We start from the raw sequence: 24,189 nt of genomic DNA, 5'->3' as shown, positions 1-24,189 counted from the left end.
ACCATACATCTAATAACCAAAATACAGTTACAATAAGACTGTTCCCCTGGTCGGCTCCCCCAAATATGTATGTGAGACCTAGGACACTGCTTGCAACTAATGGTAAATGATTGTCAAGTTATCTCCCTGAAGACTCCAGCCATCCAGAGCAAGCAGGCACCAGTGTTTCTCCCACCATAAGGTGGGGCTCACTCCCTGCTGTTAGGACAGTGGGTTGCTTCCCCTGAAAGCTTGGAGTCTCCAGCTCAAGGGCAATCAAGGTTAGGCCACCATCCTGAATCTTGGATCACCCCATCTTGTCACATGTGTGCCCACAATCCCTCCCCTTCCTATTGCGTGGATACCTCTAGATCGTCCCCTCCCATTACTGTACTACCTATAGTACAACCCCTTCCTGTGACATGTCTTTACCTGTAATTAGGGGGCTTGCATGCCCAAAAGTATATAAGCCTTGGTTAGAAATAAAGAGCTCTCTCCCCTGGTCCTTACTCCCCTGTCCCCTCTCCCCTTGTCTTCCTCCCTCTCCCCCTTCTCTTCTGCGCTCTCTCCTGCCCTGTGCCACCATGAGGAGCTGAGGTGAGCATGCTACCATGAAATGTGTCTGACTCCATGATTTCAATCTTTCTTCTATCTCTCTTATTATCTATGACTTTACTATAATCTTTAATTATTATCGCTGTACAATTGCGCCTACCGGACCTGGGATGATTTGTTAGGGCAGGCTCTCCTGACACATGATCGTTAATTCAATTTTTCGAAGAACTCTTTGAAGGCCCTCAAGCATACAAAACGGCAGCAGACAACTAATAGACAAAGCATGAAATGAGCAAAGGACTTAGACATTTCAGCAAAGAGGTCATCCGAATGGCCACCAGACACATCAAAAGATGCTCTCTATCATTAGCCATCAGCGATGCAAAATCACCATAGAGCTTCACCCTCCTACTAGGATGGCTAGGATTTTTTTTAAATAATAAAACAAAATTTTAAAAAGTTGGACCCCTATCTGTTGCTGATGGGGAGACAAAATGATACAGCCAATATGGAAAACTGCATGGTGGTTCCCCAGAAAACTGCAACAACAAACTGCAACTCCCCATGGTCCAGCAATGCCACTCTCCCAGATGGATCTCTCCCCAGAGATCCAACGAGACTTGTACACCAATGTTCACTAGAATCAAAGGGTGGAAACAACGGAGGTGTCCATCATCAGCACTGCTACATACAATGTGGTGCAGATATACAGTGGGATACAGTAGGAGAAATGAAGGCTGACTACCTGCACTACAGTGTGGATGGAGCTTGAAGACATCTTCCACATGGAAAAAGCACACCAAGCCTGTGTGATCCAAAGATGCCAATAACGAAATCCAAATAAGATGAAGGGAAAAGTATCTGAGCTTAAATTGTGAACAACCAATTTGTAGAAAGGTAGAGAACAGTCAGAGCCCAAAATCCATCTGCAAAGTACCTGATGGGATTAAGACTTTGGCAGGCCCCTCGGACCACAGTCCAGAGGCACAAAGAGCTTTGCTATCAGACACACTATTGTAAACTTGATAATGGTGGATGGAACTAGGATCAGTTGACCTCCCTCTTGACCCAAACTGAATTTACTCTAGATGTAAATACTTCTCGCTTGTTCCACGACAGAAATTTCCTTCTCTGGCCTATTTTCATATTGCTGGTGGTATTTTCTTTCTTTTCCTTTACACTATTATGATGATTTTTTGTTTTGTTTTTTGATTCTGTTAGGTTTCCCAGCTTACGAAGCACAAAGAGTGGATGTATAAAAGCCATACCTGATGCAATGGTTATTGGTTGAGGGGGAGGGAGAGAATTGTGGGGCAAATAATGAATTCAGGAGGGGGGGAGGAAGCAGAGAACTGATTGTGATGATGTATATACAACTCTTTTAAAAGCTTCTTAACCATGGAAGTGCATATGTGAATTTTAAAACAATAAAACTGTTTTGGAAAAAGACATGCTGCTGAACGAAATGAGCCAATTACAAAGGGCAAAGATCTTGACCTCACTCATATAAAAAAGACAAGAAAAGGCAAATGTATAGAAATCAAAGTTTATCAGCAATTACCAGGGGGAGGAGGGAAGGAAAAATGGGGGATAAAGTGATGGAAAGTTCACACTGATTACGGGTGGGGCTGCTCAGCCGATTATTATCACTGTTGTCAATTAAGTTGATTACCTATAAAAAGTTGAACTGGCAGAAGTTATATAATAGATATGATTGATAACAACAGGGCGAAAAAGAGAGAGAGAGAGAGAGAGATGGTGCTGCTCATACACAGCCAAGCATCACGCGGGACTTGGCTCCTTGGTCTGGAGGGGTAGGGTCAGGGTTCCACAGGACATCCCAGTTAAATGACCTAATAAAGTCCTCTGGTGCTTCTGTTCGACCTCTGAGTGTGCTGCATGGTTCCCGGGGTCACAAACTATTGCAGCTAAGACACACTAGAGGAGGAGGAGTGTGTGGCTGACTGCCTCCTTTGCCATGAGACCAGAAGGGCAGGGTCGTGCCTCGCTACTGCTCCTGGACATGCTGATCAGAGTTCAGGAAGAATCCTGCTCACAGGGGAGGCATGCAGTCGAGAACCCTCCTGGTGTCAAAAGGCTGCACGAACTCTGAAACTATTGCCCTGAGATTTTACACTTTAGACCAAAACATCCCCTTGCAGTCTTCTTAAAAGCAAAAGACTAACTCAGCTTGATTAGTTACAAAAAATGTCTTTCCTGAGCATTCTGATCTTTTATGACCTATGTGGGGACACACTGGCAATAGCAACTCCAAAGACGAGTTAAGATCCTGAGAGGGCAGTGGACTGGTTAGTGGGTGCCGGGTCGGCCCTCAGGAACGGAGCGTAGGAATGGCTGCACACTCAGAGAATGTGATCAACATCACCGAAAGGTACATGTGTAGAAACCGGTGGAATTGGTGTATGTTTTGCTGTGCAAATTCTCAACAACAAAGCAAATAAAATTGAGAAAATAATAAAATTATAAGTTCCTCAACTGACTTTTGATAGTTCATTGTGGAGACATTTTCATATATGAATTATGTAAAATCTCCTTACAGATCAACACTAAAAAAATTAACATTTGCAATAGATTTTGATAAGGAACACTAACTTTGAACCCCAATTAAGCAAAATGTTACTGCCCTTTTCCCCTGCAAAAAAAAAAATCAATTTTTTCATACAATAGGCATGTATTATTTTTTAGTTATATGTGTTAATTATATTTTAAATTGGCAATAAAAGTTCTATAGAAAGTTTGTGTTCCCTCTTGTTATAAAAAATTTTACATTAAAAAAATTTCTTTTAAAAAGCTTACATACTATTCTCAATATTACCTTTTCGTCCACAAAACCTGAAATGTTACCCATCTGACCCTTTCCAGAAAAACCTCATAGACTCTTGTTTTGGTCAACTATTCCTGCAGGTCTTTTGCACACAGGTATAAAGCATATTTCTCCCCTGTCCCTTCTCCTTAGTCTTCATTTCCATCCAAGTCTCCCATTTTACATTTATCCCTGGTTCATACGACCTTGCTGATCATAGCACTTCATTGTGACGTGTCAAAATACTCTAAAATTATGACTCTATCATGTGAACCCTCTCCCAGTGTAATTCCTGATCTTCATTCCAATCCCTGGTCAGAGAGTACAACAGGACCATATCAAGTCCGACACACTCTGCAGACATTCCTACTCCTGGCCACAGATTCTGATCTTGGTTTCGTGGCATATCCTACAGCCTCTGGCTTCAGCCTCTCTTTTACCTAAAAGCAAGAATAACATCTTAATTCTCTCAAAGCCAGTAAGATCGCAATAATAATGTACTTTCTCAAGACTCTGATGTTTACAATAAATTTTCACCAACACTAGGGCAGTGTTTCTCCACTATGAGGACACAAGTTTAAAATGCAGGTGGCTGGACCCCACACCAGATGTCCTGCAGTGGGGGTACAGCTACCATTCTACTATTCTCTTAGAGCAGGGGTACTCAAACTCTTTAAACAGAGGGCCAGTTCACTGTCCCTGTTAGAGGATTAGACTATAGTTGTTTTTTTAACTATGAACAAATTCCTATGCACACTGCACATAGCTTATTTTGAAGTTAAAAAATAAACGGAATAAATGTCCTCAGCAGGCCACATGTGGCCCGCGGGCCGTAGTTTGAGGACACCTGTCTTAGAACTCCATGGACGATCCTAGTCGCTGATCCAACACTCATTGATCTGCTCTGGACTAAAGAAACCCCCTCCCACCTTGGACCCACCTTTAAAAATCCTAGACTGCTGTAGAAAATAAACAATGGGACCATGAAGCCAGGGGGGCAGTATGAAGGCTTTATACTGGAATGGTTCCAAGGGAAGGCTAAGGGAAGATGAGGCGCGAAGGCCTCCACTCACCAGCAGCCCGGCCCACCCTGCACTGCCACAGGCCCGTTCACAGGCAGACAGCCTGCAATTAAATGAAGTCACGCCTGAGACCTGATCGATCCGGCCAACCCCGAGGGCCTGACCCAATATATTGGCTTTGGTTTTTAAGCAGCATAGCCTTTGAGCTTCCCAACTAAGCTGGACCCATAGAGTGCAGGTCGAGTCTGAGAGAGGAGCCCTGGAGATACTGAGGGTGAAGCCTTAGGTGCTAGCAGTGAGGGTGGCAGTTCAAATCCACCAGCTGTTCTGAGGAAGAAGTTGAGAGGACAGTGCTGTCCTTCAGAGGACAGCACTGAAGCTACAGCTCAGGGAGAGGGGTGCGTCTGATCAGAGCACACATGAGCAAACACAGAGGGGAGGTCCTGGCCCACCAAGCCCCGAGGACCATATTCCTGGCTCAGAACAGCCAATGCACAGAGAGGACCATAAGGCCAGCCCCACCATAAGACCCGACATCACAGACTGACCCATAGTGCTACAAGGAACAACACTGGAGGCATAGTGTGGAACTGTATCCAATATGACCCCGCCACACCTGGTGAAATTGGTCGAAAGGCTAAGGGCATGCAACAGAACAGCAAGGGAAGCAAAGCAATGAAGTTTCCAGAGAATGCCAAAAATAGACTTTGGGGTCAGGGCACGGCACCCCATCAGACTTGACCAGAAAACACTCCTAAAGGTCAAAAAACAGACCTTGAACTATTCATAAGCTGTTTTTTCTGTCTTTTTTTTGTTGTTGTTTTTGGGGGGGGTTTGTTCTTTTGTTGTTTTGCTTTGCTCTGTCTTGTTTTTGCGCTTATTGTCTCTGCATGTCTATCTAGATAAGATAGGTGGGATAAATAATCCAGAGGAGAATAAAACAGGACACAGTTCCGGGGGACACAGGGATAGGGAGGAGGGGAAAAGGAAGTGGGTGTTAACAAACCCAGGGACAAGGGAACAACAAGTGATCTAAAATCAATGGCGAGGAGGGCATAGGATGTCTGGTAGGGCTTAATCAAGGGCAATGTAACAGAGAGGAATTACTGAAACCTGAATGAAGGTCAAACGTGATAGTGGGACAAGGGAAAAATAAAAGGAATTAGAGGAAAGAACTAGGAGGCAAAGGGCATTATAGAGGTCTAAATACAGACATGTACATATGTAAATATATATATTTATAATGATAGGGAAATAGATCTATGTACATATATTTATATAGTATTAAGGTAGCAGGCAGACACTGGGCCTCTACTCAAACACTCTCCCTCAATGCAAGAACACTTTGTTCTAATAACCTGGCATTCCATGATGCTCACCTTCCTCACACTCGCGGAAAACAAAATGGGTGCATAAGGAAATGTGAAGAAACCTAATAAGGCCCGGCTATCAAAAGATATAGCATCTGGGGTCTTAAAAGCTTGAAGATAAACAAGCGGCTGTCTAGTTGAGAAGCAACAAAGTCCACATGGAAGAAGCATATCAGGCTGTGTGATCATGAAGTGTCAAAGACCCAGAACAAAAATATCTTATCATTGTGAACGAGGGGGGAGTACAGAGTGGAGACCCAAAGTCCATCTATAGACAATTGGACATCCCCTTACAGAAGGGTCACAAGGAAGAGATGAGCCAGTCAGAGTGCAGTATAGCTCTGTTAAAACATACAACTTTCCTCTAGTTCTTGAATGCTTTCTTCCCCCCCCCCCACTATCATGACCCCAATTCTACCTTACAATTCCGGCTAGACCAGAGCATGTACACGGGTACAGATAAGAGCTAGAAACAAAGGGAATCCAGGACAGATAAACCCCTCAGGACCAATAATGAAAGTAGTGATGCCAGAAGGGTAAGCGGAAGATGAAGGAAAAAAGGGGAAACCAATCACAATGATCTACATATAACCCCTTACATATAGGGGGACAAACAACAGAAAGTGGGTGAAGGAAGACTAGGTCAGTGTAAGACATGAAAAATAATAATTTATAAATTAACAAAGGTTCATGAGGGAGGGAGGGTGGGAAAGGGAGGGGAACATAATGAGGAGCTGATACCAAGGGCTCAAATAGAAAGAAAATGTTATGAAAATGATGATGTTAACAAATGTACAAATGTGCTTGACACAATGGATGGATGTATGGATTGTGATAAGAGCTGAATGAAAGATTACCTGCGGGCACTCTGAGTGAGAACAGACTTCTTGGCAGTGAGGCTGGGTGTCATTTTAGCTGAAGGACAGCAGTGCCAATAAAGTCTCTGGAAGTTCTAACTTCCAGACACCAGTGCACTGCTTCACCCCCCACTGCACTCTGGTCATGACACAACTTCCTTGGCGGACAAGAAGCCTGCTCAGACTCAAGTCCATCTCCAACCCAATCTCTCCTCTCTAGACCCACCCCACAGCAGACGGCCATCCCTCACCATGTTCAACTAGTCTGCCAGAATTGCTGTCACCTGTATGACGGGAAAGGGGTCCTGTGGCACAACGTGCTCAACATCAGGCACTAACCTTGGGGTCAGCAGTTCTGAGTCACTAACAGCTCTTCAGGAGAAAGATGATGCTGTCTGCGCCACGAAGACTGACAGTCTCAGAAACTCTAAGGAGCAGGTCTACTCGGTCCTACAGGTCACAGAGAGTCAGAATGGACTCCATGGCTGTGGATTCAGTTTGCATTGGGTAAGGCAGTAGTAGTTCCTACACTGCACTCATCAGAGTCCCCAGACTATCCAACAGAAACCCAGGCAGACCCAGAGTCCCTGGGGTTCAATCAGCGAGGTTTACCTGCCAGTTCACCAGCAGACAGGCTATCCAGGGCCGGAGGCACAGCCCACATTCCCACGCCAACCCAGAGGAAGAGCACTCACTTTGGGGTACTGGTACTGCCATTCAAGAAACAGCTAAAATGCTGACACACACATACCCCAGAGGTGACAAATATCCCCCCAAAAAACAGGGCACACCCTGCAGAGGTCAGTAGCATGCTGAAGATCCTCCACAGCAATCAGAGACCCCAATTCTGGCTGGCCTTCTGTGTGCTCCAAATGGGTCCTTAATTGTGGTTCTGCCTGTGTTGGGGGCAGAGCGGGAGCGCCTGGTGGATGATCTGGATTGCTGGCTGATCGTTACAAGCCAGGAAACAGTTACAAGTGTCATGTTTTACTTGGCAGCTGGGATGTAGGTCAATAACCCACCTGACTTGGATGACTACACACACACACACACACACACACACACACACACACACCCAACCCCTGCCCCCAGCAGCCTACACTGTGCGCCAGATGTACACACGCCCACAGCAAGGAGGGGCTCCCTCTGGAGCGGCAGGTGAATGCTCCAGAATCCTCACAGAATTCTGCTTACAAGTCAGGGGGCCACAGGCCCAGAAGAGAACATTCCCCCTTAGAACCCTTGTTCAGTCACCAGCACATACTGGGAAGGATCCTGGTGGCACAGATGATTAAGCACCAAGCCAGGAGCTCCGAGGTTCTAGTCTGGGAGAAAGAAGAGGCAGTCTGCTTCTGTAGAGAGGACAGTCTGAAACCCCCTGTGGAGCAGGGTCATTCTGCGCCACACCTGATTACACACCAGTTTGTTTTAAACTGGGGGGAGGGAGAGGGGGAGGGGAGGTGATAAAAGGAGAAGTGTCCCTAAACTTGTCCCCAAGGGAAGCACTCGAAGCCATCCTATAACTGAGCAGTTATTCCCCCTTCTCTGCCCCCCACCGCTGGTTAGGGACTGAAGGCTGGAGCCCAGATACAGGCCCCCGCTCTGTCTCAGCCTCCCCCCTAACAGGCCTGTGCCAGTCTGTGCACACCTGAATTCTACCACTGGAGACAACGGACTGAACCCTGCTCCTGCCACTCCACCGCTGGATGCCACCACAAGCCACTTCCTTCATGGCAGTGGGGTCTTTCCCTCCTCCTTCCACAGTGCATCGTTACAATGGCTGCCTCTTGGCCTGTTCTCAGCGTTCCAGGGCATGTCAAATGTGTCAGGGCCAATGCTGTGTGCTTTGATCCTGCCTGTGGTCTCCCTCCTCCCCTTCTACTCAACCTGCACCCCTCCACACACAGGAGCACGGCACCCTCGAGCCCCTGTCCCGGACGGTTCCGGGTACACCATGCAGTCCTCGAGACACTAGAGCCTGCACCATCACTCAGTCGGCCCCCAGACAGATTAGGGATGACTCCTGGGCAGGAGTGGATTTTTCACATTTAAAGTTTGAAAGAAAACAGAATGTGTGAGTTACCACAAAGCCTACGATGTTTCCTGCCTGGCTTGTACAGAGGAAGCATACTGCACCCGGGCACAGTGCACTGCCTGGGCTGACCTTGGGGGTTTGGGGAACACTGCCCTTCCCCGAGATGCCCACATCATCGTCTATCCCAAGCACAGCCTGCTCAGGGTCAGCCTCACTCATCACACCCACACCCATCCCACTGCCCTGAGCCGATTCCCACTCAGTGTGGCCCAGAGAGCTGTCCCTGAGGTATTAAAAAATGCTGTCAGTGTTCACAGAAACAGCCAGCTTCCTCTTCCCCCCATCCCGTCTCTGAATGTCAAGGCCACCAGATCTTCATGCTGTCCCATCCACAAAGCCGGCATTCTGTAAGTGTGGAACTCCCCAGGGCTCCCATGAGCGAGCTGCTGAGGCACAGTCATGGACGGCAACCCTCGGCCACGGAGAGCTTCTGCCAACACCCTTTACACGGCCACTGCACCTGTACCCTCAGCATGTTTTACACGGACGTCAGCAGACAACACAACAAGGAGTCACAGGTCGCCAGCTCAGAAACAGACCTTCCTCCCCTGCCAGGCTCCCACCCCCAGGCACTGATGCCTGCTGGGAGCAAGGAGGAGTGTCATTTCTGGCCCATATTGAATTTTGACAACTTTCAAGTTGATACCACTTTTTAAAAACACACAAAACAAATGAGATGGTGGACAACCAAAATACACATCAGGCTAAAACCTCAGAAAACCACAAAGTAGAAATTCCTCATTCTCTCTCTATTTTTTTTAAGAGTCAGTATTGAGAAAGCAAAACAAAATTAAACCTCTTAATTAACAAATGTCACTGAACAGCAGGAGCCGGGCAGGCTGGAGGCAGAGACAATGGGGACCTGCAAGGTCTCAGCATCAGCGTGGCTCAGCACACTGACTTTGGCCAAGAAACAGCAGACATATCCCGAGGCAGAACAGAAATCTAGGCGATTCCATTAACTACAGAGGAGATAGTCACTATGTGCCTGATTCCCCTTACCTTATAACCAGGTAGAAAGCAGCTGAAGCCAGATTGGAGTTTAAGAACGTGGGTGCCCCAAAAGTTTCTGCAGTAGGACCAAGAGCTTGACTGATGTCAACTACAATATGTTAATTTAAACTGAAAAAAACAAAAACTTGCTCCTATCAGGTGGATTCCAGGTAATATTAATTTCAAAGGATCAGTGCCTGTCTCTGGCTGAGAGCCGGTGTAGAACTCAACTACACGGAAGAGCTACAGAGCAAGAGACCCACCATCAGGAAGTGTTCCATCACACTGTGACTTGCTTTTCAGGGAATGCTATGGTTTGGAGACTTAGTGGGACTCTTGGGCCATCAAAAGAAACAATGAAAATTCAAAAATGTGTATAAATATGGGTCATATTTACTGAAAGGAAAAATAAGGACTTTAAGAACTCAGTAACAAAGATACTTTGCGTTAAAACTTACCGAGGGAGGGCGAAGGGAGGTGTGGACTGAGCCCTTGCCCTCAGATGAGGAAGGATTACTCACATGAGAGCAAAAATCCCAATCATAAAAAGATGGATGAAGTTGACTATGAAAATTAAGAATTTTAGTTCCAAGATACTCAAAGACCCATTAAGTGACAAAGGGCTGTACTCCAGCACACAGACAGAAAGAGCAGATGTCAATCACTCAGAAAAGCACAGGAAATGACAAGTTATTTCCCCTCACTGAGACAGCACTAAACGAGGGTCCCTGTCATCAGAAATCAGAGCACTTCAAATTAAGGCCACAATGAGATATGTCAACTACAATACGTCTTTAAACTCAAAAAACAAAGTTGCTGCCATCAAATGGATTCTGCACACCCACCAGAAAGCCAAAAATGAGGATGTTGGGCAAAATAGACTACCTCACCCTATGCCCAGGTAAAAAAAGCATGCAGCTGAAGCCAGGCTGATGCCAGCCAGGAGTCATCAATGCATACAAAAGCAAACTGAAAAACAAGTTACAGCATGGATGGCAGTCCACCAGCTGCTCTATAGGAGACAGTTGAAGATCCACGGTCTCAGAAACCCTACACGGGGTTGCTGAGTTAGGTGTGGTCTGGAGAGAGTCAGGCTGCAAGGAGCCCTGGTGGCATGAACTCTGTAAAAGTGCCCTGCTGTGCACTGAAAGGTCAGCAGTTCAAACCCACTCCGTGGCAGAAAGTCCTGGCAATCTGCCCCCATAAAGATGACAGTCAAGAAAATGCTACAGGGCAGCTGTACTCTGCCAACGGAACCGACTGACGGCAACAGCCAAGCTGCACCACCACCTGTCAGGCTGAAAGCTAGGTCACCAATTTTTCAAACAGCAGCAGGTTATTCACTGTGGGCACGCTGCAATGGGGCTTCCTAAGACAGACTAGGAAGAAATGCCTGGTGATGATCCACTTGTGAGAATGCGGCAGTGCGAATGCTATGGGTCACAACGGAATACTTTGCAATACAGAGCTGGGAGATGAGGCCCCGAGGCGGGGAGGCACTCACAATACCCGGACTGGAGCAGCCCAACAACTGTGAAGACAGTGCAGGACCAGGCAACGTTTCCTTCTGTTACCCTTGAGGTCACCAGGAATCTGAACTGACTGGGCACAGCCTAACAACTGGTCTGTCCCTCAGCCCAGCAACCTCTCTCCTAGACACACAGGCTGGACACCAAGTCAGTCTGCTGCTGGAAAAGGGACTGACCAACTTGTTCAAGGCAGGTTGGGGGCAGCTCTTCCATCCATAGGAGATGCAGCTCCTGAGGGTCGAGAGTAAGTGAAGCCCCTCTGTGACCAGGGCAGGGGCAGGAGCAGAGGCAGGGGCAGGAGCAGAGGCAGGGGCAGGGCAGGGGCTGGGGCAGGGGCAGGGGCAGGGTCCTCCACGCTGGAGCCACAGGGTCCAGATCACAGAAGGTAGAGGATATGTTTCCATGAAAGCCCAAATCAGACAGGCATGTAGAAGGTAAAATACCAACACCTACTGGTTGTCTAGGAGCCCTGATGGCTGGGTGGAACATATTAGGGTGCTAAGCACAAGGTCAGCAGTTCAAAACCACAAGCTGCTCCGATAGAGAGCTACGGTCTTGGAAACACACAGGGACAGTTCTAAAGTCCTATAGAGTCACTATGAGTCAGAATCTATTTGATGGCAGTGAGTTTACTGGTTGTCTAGTTGGGGCCAAGGGACATCCCCATTCCACCACCTGTACCTCACAGCCGGGCTTCATTCACCATTAAGAGCTCCAAGCTCAGTCCAGCATGGGGGATGGAGATGGGGGTGGGAAGTGTCCAGAGAGTCAAGCTTCAACAGTGGTTCTCAAATGCAGATCCGTGAGCCAGTGCAGGACTCTGAGGAGGGGATCATCGTCCAGCCGGTGACAGCCAGGGGTGGTGACAATGTTCTGCCTCTGCACTGTCCAATACGGTGGCCACTGGCCTCATGGGACAGTGAGTACTTGGGACGTTGGTTAAAGTGAGCGAGGGGCAGAGCTTTTAAGTCTGCTTCATTTCCATTCATGTCTGTTGAAATAGTTGCATGTAGCTAGTGGCTACTGAACTAGGCAGCAGGCCCATGTCTAGACTCGGAAGGAAAAGGAAGTGATTTTCCTGGGCTTCTTACATGTAGGCTCCGTTCTTTAGTACAACACCCCTCGGAAAAACACTGAGAAGCTTGGGTGGAATATTTTTAAATCTCACAGGCACCCAGGCACAGACAGGACAAAGAGGAAATGCCAAGTCAAAATGAAAAGGAACCCGGGAGGCTGAGCAGGTTAAGAAGAAGAAACAAAACAGAAACCACCTTTGCCTGAGGCCTTGGCTCCTGCTGAAATTCTGCCACTTTCATTTTCACCCCCTTCCTTCAGGGGAAAAGGGAAGCAAATCAAAGGCAGTTCCCACCAGCCAACCACAGTGGGCGGAGCCTGAGGTCAGAGTGCGGGGACCGCTGGCCCAAGGAAGTCTAGGCCTTGACCAGGTCTGAAGAAATCCCAGCACTGCCAGACACGCTCTGGAGGAAGCGCCCTCCCCATGGCCTCGGCACAGCTGACAGTCTGAATCTAAACCGCCCACCAGAAAGAAAAACCCTCAAAGGAGTCCCAGCCCTGGGTGTGCTATCTAAAACTTCCTGGGCGCAGGGGAAGAAAGCCACTGGGGCCCAGGATGAGGCAAAGGTTTCAAAAGAACCCACACAAGGACAAAGATGAACTGGACTGTATCCACAGCAAAGGCTCTGCTCTCCAACGACACTGGAAGAGCACGCAAGGGGCAGAAAAGCTGGCATGGCTGGAAAAGGGCTTGCAGGCCCATCCATCCACACGCCAACCCAACCCACTGCCACCAAGGCAATGCTGACGGGGCAGTGCAGAGCACACAGGCTTTCCGAGCACCTGGCGGGGTTCAGACAGCCAGGCGCTTTAACTGCTGTTCCTCCAGAGATCCTGTTGGGCCTCTCAAAACTCCCAAGACGAAGACAAAAACCTGTTTTTTTAATGGAGAAAAGATGTGGACAGTTCAAAGAAGATGGCTGGGTGGCACCCGAGCGCTTATGAAGCCACTCAGCATGCTGTGTCAGGGAGGAAACACACAGTAAATGTTACTGAAAGGGGGGAGGCAGGCCAAATAAGTTTGGGAACCTATGTCTTAGAGGAACTAAAACTGAAAAAAGGGACCACACCAAGTGCAGCCCACGAGGAAACGGGAAGTGCAGGGTCATGCCTGGCTGCAGGCTTTATGCGGGCTAGTTAAGCACTCCCACCCATCTCTGCCATGGGGAGAGGCCCGCAGACAAGCTCTCTTGATACTGTCAAGAGGTTAGGGTAACAGGGGTGAAGGGGGTGTCATATTGAGAGCTCGAAGGACACAGGGCAAGCATGGGGACTTAGTACAAAGAAGTCTAAAGAAAACATGAAACTACAGTGGTGAGCTGAGTAAAATCAATCACAAGACCAGTTATTAAAAAAATCCGTATGAGACCAGTTAGTAAAAAAAAAAAATCAAGAAAAAGTTTTTCCACTAAACAAAACAAGAATGCTGGTTGCCAGAGGAGAAAGGGGCGGGGAAGCCCCAGGCTAGAGGATGGACAGGTGCTAACCTGGGTGAAGGGGAAGCCGATACCGAGAAAGAGGGAGATGGGCAACAACGACGTAAACAGAGGCAGGCAGGTTGATGAGCTATTTATTGACTGTAAAACTGTTATCTTCTCTGTCAGCTTGCACCCAATTCACAAAAAGTGTTTTTTTTAAAAGACAAAACAAAAACCCATTGGTAAGAAAGTGGCTTCAAAGAATTTTTCCATCATCACCAGAAAGGTACTCATTCTCCAAGGGCAGCAAGAGCAGTCCTAGAATTTCACTCGGAGACCTTACCCCACCCACCCTAGAGCCAACCTGATCTTGCCCTTCAGACTGCCTTTTGTCCCCAAACTCGACACTGAAGAGGACTAGGATGTGAGTCCCTCAAAGATGTCACAGCTGCCATTCTGATGCGGTGTAAACGGAAGAACAGACGCTCCCATGAAAACAGCACCTTCTGAAGGGCGGTGGCCTCCAGGAGAGCTGAAGCACCACAGCTTCTCCTGAGGATGTCTTTGTTTCACAAAGGTTTCCATGAATTCCTATGGCGGTTGTGGGCATTTCTGTTGTGAACTTGGTGAAGGCTGACAGAGCGGTTTCCCAGTCAGCCATCCCTTCACCCTGTGTTATCTCACTCACTGCCCACCCACAATGCACCTCCCTGTCTTTCCTGTGTCCATTCCCTCTCCTTTCCTAACCCTCTGAGCTCTATCCTGGGAAAAGGCTGCCCTAGGGAGCTCTAGTGGTTGGTTATTCCAAGGTGTGTGTGTCTCCCTCGCCTTATCATTCCCCTCATAACCATACAACCACTCCAGAAAACAGACGGGCAGTTTCTTTGAATGTTAAACATATACCTGCCTTAACTAGCCCGGGGCCCCGCTATTCCCAAGAAAAATGAAGGCCTACAGCCACCAAAAGATTTATACATTAGTAAGTCACAAGGGGGCTTCCAAAAGTTCATGATGAAATTCCATTTCTTGTAGTCCCATTTTTTCATGGACTTTCTGAAGTCCCCACCCCATATATTCATAGGGGCTTTGATTATAGTAGGCCTAAACTGAAAACAATTCTACATAAGTTGATTTTTTTCAATGGATTCAATGTCATCCCAAACACCACCCTTCTATTTGAAATTTGATTAGCAGTTCTGAAATGTACCTGCACCATCAGAGCTAAGGTCCTCTTGACGGAGAACTTCAGTGAGACCAGGCGGCTTAAAATTGACTTCTAACAGAAGAAGTAGTAGCGTAGCACCAAACCACTGCGGTGGGGTCAACTGCGACTCCTAGCCACACTGTCGGGAGAGCTGCCGTCCATCTCCACAAGGACAGAGGGCTTCATCTTGCTCCTGTGGAGCAGCCGGGGGGACTCAACCGCAGAGATTCTGACTGGCAACCCAACTTGTAACCCACCATGCCACCAGCGTGCCTACGCTTATCACCAGGAGGACCAAATAGAGCCAGTCCTAAACAGAGGAACCTGTACAGGGCTGTGCAGAGCACTGGGGAAGGAGGCTCTCTTCCATCTGCCGTGTGGAGCCAGCTGGGACTCACCAGCACCAACTCCAATTACTAAGGCTAAGGTGAAAGGTAGCAGTATAAAGTGCTTACAAAACAATATAGGGCAACTGCATGACAGCACAAACCAGGGGTCTTCAAACTTTTTAAACGGGGCCAGTTCACTGTCCCTCAGACCCATTGGAGGGCTGGACTATAGTTCAAAAAAAAACTATGAACAAATTTCTATGCATATTGCACATATCTTATTTTGAAGTAAAAAAAGCAAATGGGGCAAAAACACCCGGCGGGCCAGATGAATGTCCTCGGGGGCTGCGTGTGACCCGCGGGCCAAAGTTTGAGGACACCTGGCATAAACCCTAAAGGAAGAGACCGATAAATCTGACATTAAAACTCCTGCTTATTGACAACGACGACGACGACAAAGCATTAAGGGCAAGTGAAACTGCAGAGTATAGAGTGGAAGAGAAGAGTCAAGGGAACCAACCAAGGACTGAGAACAGGTGGACCTTGGAGTCAATGCGGGTCCAATGCCTTGTCTCCCCAAGAGAAGAGGGTTGTTTCCAGTACACTCAGCCTCCCACATGCACAACAGCACTACAAAAAAGTCTGAAACCCTGTGGAAAGGCCAACGTGGGCACAGAGACATGAACTGGGCAACTGGGAAAGTGGCCCGGATGGGTTTCCAAACCTCCACCTTGTAAAAGCCAAGGGCGTGCAGCGCGCAATAAAACATGGCATGCCTGTACATCAAGAAGTCCTACAAACCAATAAGGAAAAGGGCAGAGGGCCTAAAAGAAAGCAGGGACCCAGCATTAAACAGTGGAAGGCCAGAAAGTGTATAAAAAGAGATGCAAACTCATTATCATCAGGAAGAGGCTATTGAAAACCACAAGGGGATAAGACGGCAATAACCACCAGAGGGGCGGGGTGGCCAAAGGGGTGGGGAGGCTCAGACACCTTGGAGGAGTAAGAAACAGCTCAGGGCCTTCTATGACTCTGGCCAGAGGAGAATTGCCCAGCACGTTGCCGTCCAATCAGATCCCGCCTCCTGGAGCCCCAAGGATCTGATCAACCAGGGAACTCACACCTCATCAAGGTGGAAGCTGCTCTCTCAGGCTTGGCAACTACATTAATTTCACCTGTTTATCCCCACCTTTGTAACAAGGAGTGCAGGTGACACAACCACGGCTGCTGAGAGGGGCCAGCAGAACCAAGGCCTGGCAATCTGCTCCCATGGAATGACAGCCTGGACACCCAACAGGGCGGGTGTCCCATCTCTGGGACACCTCTCAGCTACTCCGTGCGTGCTTCTCCTTTCCTCCCTCTGGCATCTGGCGATTTGGGAGCTTCCAGCTGGCCTCACTCACCTGCTCCTTAATTCTCAACAACGTGACAATCCAAGACCCTCAGCGGTAACCCAGGCTCCCCGCCCCTTCATCCACTTACAAACCAGCTACTGCCCACCTACTGCACTGCACAAGAAGGCTTCAAATAGTTCACTGAAAATTCCATTATCTTTCATCTCCATTTTCCAAGAAGTTTTTGAAGCCCCCTTGTATCAAGGGATACACCCAAGGATACCCAAGGGAGCACCCAGCATCTATAGCCTTACCCAGCTCACACTATTCTATTTGCAGTGACTAATAACACCAACCGAAATCAAGGTGATTCCAACTCTCGGCGCCACTACAGGACAGGGCAGAGCTGCCCCCTGGGGTTCCCAAGGCTGTATCTAGAAATCAGTTCAGACGCAGACCACCACAGCGTCCCCCTCAGTGGCCAGCGTTTGAAACAGCAACTTCTCAAGCAGCAGTCAGCCAGTTTAACCACTGAGCCACCAGGGCTCCTTATCTGCCAATTACCCAATGCCATGGAATGGGCAATCGGTGCATGACATTCCGCATAATACATAACATACCCAAACACACCAATAGTCCTGTCCTTGCACGTGGTCTTCCCTTTAAGTTGCAATTTTCTTAAGAAAAGAGAAAGGGCAAAAGAAAAAAAAAGTATTAAGTTTAAATAGGAATGCAATACTGGGGCTGGAGTAAGTTCACGCCACACTGCTCACAGAGCCAAGCCTTCAACACCAAGCCACCCACCCCAATACCATGCCAGGAGGAAGGGTCTGGAAAACCGGAGAAATTTTTAGTCTACAGTGAGGGACCTCTCATTACCAAGTTCATCTCTCCCACTTAGGACTGCCGTCCCCCTGCAGTGACAGACAGGACAGCCTGCAGGGGCAGCTCTCTGCAGGGGCAGCCCACTCCCAGGAATTTGCATGTCTAACAAGTTGCCAGGTGCTGTAGCAGCTGGCCTCTGACGATCCTTTGAAGACCAGTGAGGGTAACTTGGAATGTATTTCCGAGTGCGTGCATGCACGGGCTGGCGCAGTCTCCTCCCCCACAATACAGCAGGTCTGCAGAGAAAGTCACTGAGGACGAGCAAACCACAAAGTCTCCCAGAGGTCAGTGCTGGTATGTCTGCTCCCTTACCTGAGCCAGGTGTTCTGCATGGCAGTCGGGTGCTGCAGGGAGCAGGGAAGGGCCTCACGCTGCAGTGTCAGATGGCTGGGATCTGTCACAGGCTTTGGAGTTTTACCATATAAAACCCTCCTAAGTGCCCACGGCGCCCATAAGAGCTCTGGGACCCTACCCAAATGCAACAGGCGCCTCTTTGAGCAGCTTTCTAGGACTTCAGGACCTGGGATGAGTCCTTTCGAATGCCGACTCCCTACAAGACCACTTTCTTTTTTCTTACACCACTTTTTGTGGCAAAGTCCTAAAGGGGCCATGTCTGGTGACACGGCTGAATATGAAGCAGCTAAAGGTGAGACCCCAAGCAATGTCCTCCGCAGCAACTCTCCCGGCTGGCTCAGCACCCATGGGGAGAACGCTTCGGGGGGCACACAGCATGTATGCATGCGCATATGTGCACTAGCGCGTGCTCTCTGGGAGGAAAACCTACATCCCGCTTCACTCCATCTGCAGGATGAAGCAATTTAAGCTCCCCACTCAGTACAACCAACTCCAACACTGGTGGAGAGCAGGCAGCCCAGCAGACTGGGGTAAGGAGCCACATCTCTTACTTCCAGAGGTGGGACCTTTCCTACAGGAAGGGGAGGGGCACAGCAGGGACTGACAATCCACATACCTGAACCGTGAGGTTCTCCTGGGGCCTGGTTTTTACTCCACTGGCACCAATAATGAAGCGGAGAGTACTTGAACTAGAGCAGGGTGGAAAATTCCGGCAACAGGAAGGCATGCAGCCACTTCCGGAACCTTAGAGCATGCACGTGGGAAAGAGGATAAATACAAGGATTTACTTCAAGCGGCTCTTGTGCTCTGGCCTTGCGTCCCACAAAACCGCCGACCAGAAACACCAGCGGAGGAAAATCACCCATGGGGCCTGTCAGTAAGTGCAGTGGACACACAAGCAGGCCAGCCACTGCCCCGAGCTTTACACATGCTTTTTCAACTGATTCTAACGTCAAGAATTTAAAAAACGGAAACCCTTAGATGCATTCATTCAACGTGGTTGGTTCATAGTATCCAAGAAGCACTCATATGGAGGCCCATAGGCGACCTGCTCCCTCTTGCAGCCTCTGGGTCCAGCACAAGCATAGTGGTGCGCATGCACGCTGGTGGTGGGGGGGGGGGGGTGCTGCCGCAGGCCTACAGGTGGCAAGGGGACACTGAGAGGACGCCCACTCGTAGATATGAGGAAGCACTCCGATCTGTGTCTGCTCCGAAGAGCACTGCCACCTATATCCAGACATTCATGCAGCTGGGGGGTGGGGAGCTCCCCAGTGCAGGGACCCAGCTGACCAGGCCTGTTTCCCACAGCGTTTCTGGGTGGGGTTTGAACGGCCAACCTCTCAAGCTGGCAGCTGAGCAGTGCTCTGTGTGCCCCTCCCCAAGGCTCACAGAGCCACTCCTGGGCGACCTACAGAAGGGGACAACACCTGCAAGCAGCCAGCCAGGTATCCACCAAGCCAGCCCAGACTACTTACTTCCTGTCACTGGATGGCAGTAAATGGTATAAAGTCTACAGTACATAGTCCACCAGCAAGACTTCAATCAGATTCTTTTAACCAGACACAAAGTTTAGACAGCGGCACCTTCCCATTCCTAAAAGCAGGCAAAGACCTGAGCCTCCCCACTCCTGCCGTGGGTCTGCAGGCTCCCATCTGCCTGCTGGAGAGAGCAGGAATGGTGCAGAACAGTGGTTTCCTGCTTTAGTCCCTGAACCCCTCCACTTGTGTTGATGCAAACCGAGCCACAGGGAAGACATCATTGGCCAATACCAGCAAATGTCACACCTGAGTGCCCCGTGCTTCTGTGGGTTTTTATTTCCTCTAAGGACCCCAAGGACAAGACCGGACACTTGTTGCAGTTAGGACGATGGAGGAGGTCCTCTGCTGCTTCCGCGGTTCCAGTGATGAGGATATGGTACCACCCCTAGAAATTAAATCAGAAGTGGGCAGATGGGGACTCCACTGCTCCTGCCATAGGCAGCCTTTTGGTGGCAGTGAGTGAAATGAAAAATAAGTAACTCTTAGCCAAAACTGTGGTAGCAAGAAGGCCACAAGTGTTTCCCTAACCCCCAACGGACACAGCTTACAGACCAGATGCCAGAAAAGAGCCACCTCCCCACAGTAGGGTGGAGCAGTGCGGGGCCCCGGGTGACCCCCACCCCAGCAGACTAGGAGGTGAGGGGCACATGCATGTCCAGTTGTCCACAACAGTCTGTCCTTTTCACCATCTCCCATTCCTAACAAGGAACGAGCAACTGCGCCTGTGAATGCTTCCTTCATAAAATCCTGGCACTGGCTGGCAAAGCCGCCCACGGGGCCAAGGAGAGGTGCCCTGGAGGTTTCCAGGCTGTACCTCTTTTATGGGAGCAGACTATCACACCTTTCTCCCTGAGAAGAGAGAGGGGTGCCAATGGCCAATCTGCCATTAGCAGCCAAATATTTAACCCACCCACCACCACAGCTCCTAAATGCCTCTTGTCCCCAAATTTACAAAGTTCTATTTTCAAGTACATGATTTATACAGGCACTGGGTCGGAATCAACTTGATGGCAGCAGGTTTTACACTCAAACTAACCAAACCCAACCACCATCGATTCAATTCCGACTTACAGCGGCCCTTTCGGGCAGAGTGGCACTACCCCTGTGGGTCTCTGGGGCTGTAAGTCTTAATGGGAGCAGAAAGTCTTGTCTCTGGCCTGGGGAGTGGCTGGTGATTTCAAAGTGCCCACCTTAAGTAGTTAGCAGACCAACTTGTAACCACTACACCACCAAGGCTCCTTGGTTTTATTTATCATTAAATATCTGTAGTTTAGCATATGCCGCCTAAAAAACAAAACAACTTTCCTGCAACAACCTTTTCGGGTGTTGAGTGAGGGGAATACTCTAGTTACTAAACTCATTCCAGCAAAGTCACTATGTGGCTAAACTACAGCTTTGGGCAAAATAAAGTACTAGAAACACTAAACTTTCCTCTTTTTCACTGACTATATATCTATTCACATCACAGATATGCTAATAAAGAACTTTTGATGTTACTGAAACATGAAGAATTATTCTAGATGAGAAAACCTGTCTAAGCAGCAGGGTTCTTTCATTTTAAAAGGGAAAGATTTACATACTGCATTAACACTCTGAGTCACCCCTCTTGTTGCTCTTAAAACAATTTCTATTATTTCTTCAAAATTAAGACATTACTCCTGGGGAATAAAACTGCTTCCATAATACCTTTAGAAACCTGAAGAGCTGATGCTAATCAAAATGTCTAAGTCCTTTCTCTCCTCTTACCAAGTAACTCAAATTAGCATCCAAGAGGGGATAGGAATTTTCAGCAAAGAATTTTTTTTTACCTGTAGAAATGTCCTAATTCCTTCCACAGTCATTTAACATTAGTTTTACTTCAAATGTATTATTTACTTATTACTTTCATTTTGTGATTTAGAAGTTTACATACATTCATGATCAGAATCTCAAACATGAGAAATTTAGGGGAGGAGCTGAAGTCAGCTTAAATCCTACCTAAAGTATGACTCCTGCCGGCTTCAGTACACGCCGTCCTTACAGGATCCTTACCAGTGACGCAGCTGCACAGCCTTTGCACACCCACAACACAGCTGCACAGCCTTTACACTCACAACACAGCTGCATAGCCTTTGCACACCCACAACACAGCTGCATAGCCTTTGCACACTCAACACAGCTGCACAGCCTTTACACTCTCAACACAGCTGCATAGCCTTTACACTCACAACACAGCTGCATAGCCTTTACACTCACAACACAGCTGCATAGCCTTTGCACACTCAACACAGCTGCATAGCCTTTGCACACCCACAACATAGCTGCACAGCCTTTGCACACTCAACACAGCTGCATAGCCTTTGCACTCACAACACAGCATCAAGCCAATGCACACTCACAACACAGCATCAAGCCTATGCTCACAATACAGCTGCACAGCTTTTGCACTCACGTGGTGTGCAGGGCTTTCCCCATGCTATTGGGGGTGACTTCTATTTACCGACTTAACTTGTTGAGAATTTCTTTTTTTTTTAAGGGGGCAGGAAAGGGTGTTGGTTTACCAACACAGTTGTCTCACCCTTCTGAGGGAGAAAAGATACCTGCAGTGGTTCTGAAGAATGCAGCTTTGAGGGGCGGGTCATTCCATTCCACACAGCTCAGAAACAATTTTAGTTGTAAGAAGTCTGTTTTTAAAAAAGTTTTAATGACCCTGTCATCTCCAACTTCCGCTCTCCCCACTAACGCTCCACAAGCAGCATTCAAAACGTCCTGCTCTGAACCGCCACTGGCCCATTCACTTTCCAAAGAGGTTTTGAAAACCGCCCCCCCCCCACACACACACACCCACTAAGACGTGTCCCATTATTCCTTGTTCCAAACTGTAAACACCAAGAGTTGGTTTCAGTGTCATATCTTATCCAAGGACGCGCTGCTAAGTGCTTCTTCTGCTCCGCTGGATGTATATAGCAGCACATCTGCTGGAGGTACAAATCCTCGGAAGAAAGGCCTGGCTATGAAGATCCCCGTGGGCGAGCCCACCCTGCACAAACACGGGTCTCACGCAATGGAAGCCAGTCTTGTGGCAGGGGAGGCTCGTGTTTTACATGCACTTTATCCCGTGCTCGCTATTAAAGTTGGACGGTTTGATCATCTGATAATGCATCTTGGGATTTGGGGACGTTTGATCACGACAGGCAGATCCCGCAGGTTTCCCCCCTGGTCCCCAAAGGCAGCCAGAATACACAGCACACTCTCGGGGTACCTGAAGACACACTTCCTTAACCGCGAAGGGGTGCCGCGCGCTTCCAGCGCAGGGTTGCTTGGGGTGGTTTGGGTTTGGGAGGAATGAACTTCACCGCACCCTTTGAGGAGGCCTGGGACACATTCAACAAATAAACCTTAAGTGTCCGAGTAAAGCCACCTGCCCAAACTTCGGCGCCGCTTGCCGGCGGGCAGCGACCAACTTCTCGGCCTGCGGAGCCGGCTGCCCGCGAGGGTAACGGGCTGTTCCCTTACCCGTTTCACGAGCCAGGCCCGCCCCTGGCCGCGGCGCCCGCCCGAGCCGCCCCGCGAACAGTAACGGCCCGTCTGTCCGGCCGGCCGGGGCCCGGAGTGACCCCGCGGGGCGGCGCCGTCCACAGGCCCCGCGCTGGCGTCGCCGGCCGCTCTACAATATGACCATTCTCTCGGGCTCACGGCCCGAACCCCAGCTGCAGGCGAGCGGGGCGAGAAAGAGACTCTGTAGACACGACTCCCAGCGAACAAAACCCTCTGCCCGCGGCGCCCTCCGCGGCGAAATCCGCCGGGAAAGCCTGCTCCGGCGGAAAGAGCGCGAGGACCCCAGCCCGCGGCGGCTCGCTCCGCACAATGAGGCGCCGCCCGCCCGGCGACCACGGGGACGGGCCGCGGGCAGCGCGGGCGCAGCTCGGCGCGCGTTCGAGTCCCGCGGGCCCCGCGGCCTCCACCGCCCGCGCCCTTTTGTGTGCGAGGCGTTCGGTCCGCGCCCGGCCTCCTCAGCCCCCCGCCTCCCAAAGCCGCGGCCCGGCCGCTCCCGCGCACCCGCCCTCGGCCCTCCGGAGCCGCCCGCCCGGCGTCCCGGCCCCGGGCGGCGCGCCCAGCCCGTACTCACTTGGCCGGCGGCGAGTCCGCGGTGCGACGACCTGGGGCGCCGACGGCCGGGTCCCTCCCACGCTCACGCCGCGGGCGCACGGCGCTCCCGGCCCGGCGGCGGCGGCGGCGGCGGGCTCGCGCCCTGGAGCCGTGGCTGCGTCGGCGCGGGCGCGCGCGCGGCGGCCGGCTTCAGAGTGCGCCCGGTCCGCTACGCACCGCGGCTCGCTAGCTACGCACGGCGGCTCGCTGGCTCCGCGTCCGGGCTTTCGGAGTCGCCGGCGGCGCTGCCTGCGACAACCGAGCATGCGCGTCAAGTGTCGCATGCGCAGCACGCGCCGCTCGGCTTCGTTCCCGATGTCCCCGCCCGCCGGCCCTGCCGGGTTTTGTGAGCAGCCCAGGGCCCTGGGTCTCAAGCCCAGGGTAAGCTCCTGCGCTCGTGGGGGCCCTCGGCAGCACCCTCCTGCGAGCGGAGGCTCTGTGCTCCGGCAAAGCCTCTGCCCCCAGGGGAACCCTTTCCCCGGAGGACCTCGGCGGCCCCCCAGCCTTTCTCTGGGTCCCACTGTCCCGCAGACAGCGGTATGCCCGACTCTGCGCTCTCTGGTTGTGCGGAATGAGCCTGGCGCTCTTAGCCCCTTTTGCAGAAAGGGAAACCCAAGCCCAAATATTGTTTCATGGCCTCATCGCTAGTGTTGGGCTGCACCGGGCTTTGATCTTACAGCGGAGAAGGCCTCACCCCGAGT

General features: G+C 50.0%; 1 protein-coding gene across 6 annotated transcripts in view; it reads right to left on the bottom strand.

The window, feature by feature from the left end:
• PTK2 (protein tyrosine kinase 2) overlaps positions 1-23,617 on the bottom strand; it is a 181,529-nt gene extending 157,912 nt beyond the window's left edge. For 2 of the 6 annotated variants that reach the window (XM_075549214.1, XM_075549217.1), the window contains exons 1-2: positions 23,469-23,597; positions 18,439-18,566 (exon numbers count right to left, since the gene is read on the bottom strand). The gene's annotated coding sequence lies outside the window, so the exon portion shown is untranslated. Of the gene's footprint in view, positions 1-17,203; positions 17,261-18,438; positions 18,567-23,468 lie in introns of all 6 variants that reach the window. The other 4 variants (XM_075549213.1, XM_075549218.1, XM_075549215.1 and 1 more) reach the window with 3 other exon arrangements.
• Positions 23,618-24,189: the final 572 nt, after the last annotated feature.

The sequence above is a fragment of the Tenrec ecaudatus genome, chromosome 5 (genome assembly GCF_050624435.1).
Source record: "Tenrec ecaudatus isolate mTenEca1 chromosome 5, mTenEca1.hap1, whole genome shotgun sequence".
NCBI lineage: Eukaryota > Metazoa > Chordata > Mammalia > Afrosoricida > Tenrecidae > Tenrec > Tenrec ecaudatus.
This window is presented reverse-complemented; position numbering and strand designations above follow the sequence as displayed.